Raw genomic sequence first — 2,589 nt, 5'->3', positions numbered from 1 at the left:
ACATACATGAAAAGGTCAATTGGCTACCATCCTATAGATATTAACTAGCCAGTGTTACTTTGCTGAAGAGATTTATGTTGGGAGTAATTTCTCATCACTTTGCCTTTACGTGATCAACATCTAATTAAAGCAAAGGTGCAGACTCTGTGAGAAGAGTCAACCTCCCCACTGCCATCCCCCAAGCCCCCACAGAAATAGAGAAATAGAGAAAACAATTGCCCTAAAAGGTCAGAAAGACTATTCTGATGCTTATGAAACTGCAGCTGTGGTGGGATTCTTCCAGGAAAATATATTTTTTCTTGCTACTGAGGTAGCATTGAGCAGTATTGATAATTTCACTGCAAGAATCTTTAAAAAATAAAAACAAAAAGCAAAGATGAGGAATTTTCAGTATTTCACTGCCATCTATTGGACATAAAGTGCATTGAAGTTTTTCTTTAGATATTTATATTTTATATATATATAATTCAAAGAATAAAAGCTAATTAAAGACATGCACAGACAACTCAAAATCAGTGTTTCTATACTAAGAAGAAAGCCTGAATCTCCTCCTATGAAAGAAACCAATCTATCCACAAATATATGGTTATCTTGAAGGAAATACAAGTGAAAGCCTTCACACATGCTATGATGTGAAACTGGTTATGATGGCAAGAATGTCTGTTCTCTGCTGCTAGAGGAGCTCATAAACCCTGGGAGAGTGTAAAAATGGGGCATCCTTAAATGACATTTTCTTTGTGAAAGGGCAGATAATATCTAGCTTCCTCAGTTTCCAAGAGATAAATGAAGAAAATATAGGCAGGCAGCAATAACAGTTTTTTATTGTTGTTGATTTATCTTTTATAGCATAACAAACTGTATGTAACCATTATTATAATTCACATTGGATTTTTATGGGTGTATCCACTATAAACTCATCTACTGATTGATGATGCACCTATAAATATCGTATAAAGATTCCTTCAATTACTAAAATGATAAATAATTTTAAAATGTTCTTAGTACAATTTGTCCTTGCACAATATGCAAATACAAATAATTCTGCATTTTAAAATAGTTATCTCCCACTAACTATATGTTCAGCAGAAGATAGACAAGTTATCTGGTGGAATGAGGCAACTGGAAGGAATTATGAAAAAGAGGAAAGTCTCACTCAATTTACATATACATGTTGAGAAAGCTTTAGTGTAGTCTCCTGGATTGAGCTCAGAAGTCAGTAGCCTAATTGCAGAAGGCATTTCTGAAAAGAGTATAGTTAGTGATTGAGAGGTTTTCTTCTTAACTTAGAAGATTTTTGCCCTTGTCCTAAAGATGTCTTTAGGCACATTCTGAAAAAAAAAATAGCAGAAAGATCTTTCTATATTTTTTAATGAATTGAAGTAACAGAGGTCTAACCTCTTTTGGGAAAAAGTACAAGAGTCACTGAGTCAGCAAAGTACTGCACAGGCTGAGGAGGGAAATTGTAAGTTACTTCCATCAGTTTTGGAAGTAAATCAAAAAGCAGAAAAAAAGAGCCCAAGCTATATATTTCGGAGTTTTAAATGGATTTTCAAATACACCTTTCATCATTTTTCTGAGGAAAGAATAAGTAATGTGATCCATATTTAAAAATAATTATTCATTTTCAGACATAGAAAAGGAGTTAGAGCTGAGTAGCAGTAGATGAAAACTAAAAAATTTACTTGGCATGTATTTACATAAATAGTAATCAAAATCAAAAAAGAGGAAAAAATCAATACAAGATATGTAAAAGATACTAAAATAGACAATAATAATCCTGTACAAAAAAAATTGATTAGGAATTGTAATCCAAACCATGTTGACATAGAAAATCAATTGAACTGAATTTATTCTTCAATTGTCAAAATAATTGCAATATTATTCTTTTTTAATTTTAAAAAATTGCCTTTTAATTTGAACCTTCAAGTTCATCAAGTCTAATCATAAACCCATCACCACTGTGCCTGCTAAACCAAGTCCCTAGGTGCCTCATCTACATAGGCTTCTTGAACACTGCCAGGGATAGTGATTCCACCAAGGGAGTGATTCCACCACTTCCTTGGGCAGTCTGTTCCAAGGCCTTGCTACTCTTTCCATATAGAAATTCTTCCTAATGTCTAGGTTGAACCTCCTCTGGCACAACTTGGGACCATTTCCTCTTGTCTTATTCATAGTTACTCCAGAGAAGAGACCAACCCCTACCACACTACAACCTCCTTTCAGATAGTTGTAGAGAGCAATAAGGTCTCACCTGAGCCTTCTCTTCTCCAGATTAAATAACCCCAGCTTCCTCAGCCTCTCCTCATAAGTACATGAAGGGAGAACGTAGGGAGGAGGGGGCCAGCTCTTCTCATTAGTGGCCAATAACAGGACAAGGGGTAATGAGTATAAGCTGAAACACAGGAAGTTCCATCTCCTGGTGAGGAAGAACTTCTTCACTGTGAGGGTGACAGAGCACTGGATCAGGCTGCCCAGGGAGGTTGTGGAGTCTTCTTCTCTGGAGGTCTTCCAAACCCACCTGGATGCCGCCCTGTGCCCTGTGCTCTAGGTGTCCCTGCTGGAGCAGGAGGGTTGGACTAGATAATCTTC

This window comes from Nothoprocta perdicaria, unplaced genomic scaffold, assembly GCF_003342845.1.
Source record: "Nothoprocta perdicaria isolate Ctin4 unplaced genomic scaffold, notPer1 scaffold_198, whole genome shotgun sequence".
Lineage (NCBI taxonomy): Eukaryota > Metazoa > Chordata > Aves > Tinamiformes > Tinamidae > Nothoprocta > Nothoprocta perdicaria.
This window is presented reverse-complemented; position numbering follows the sequence as displayed.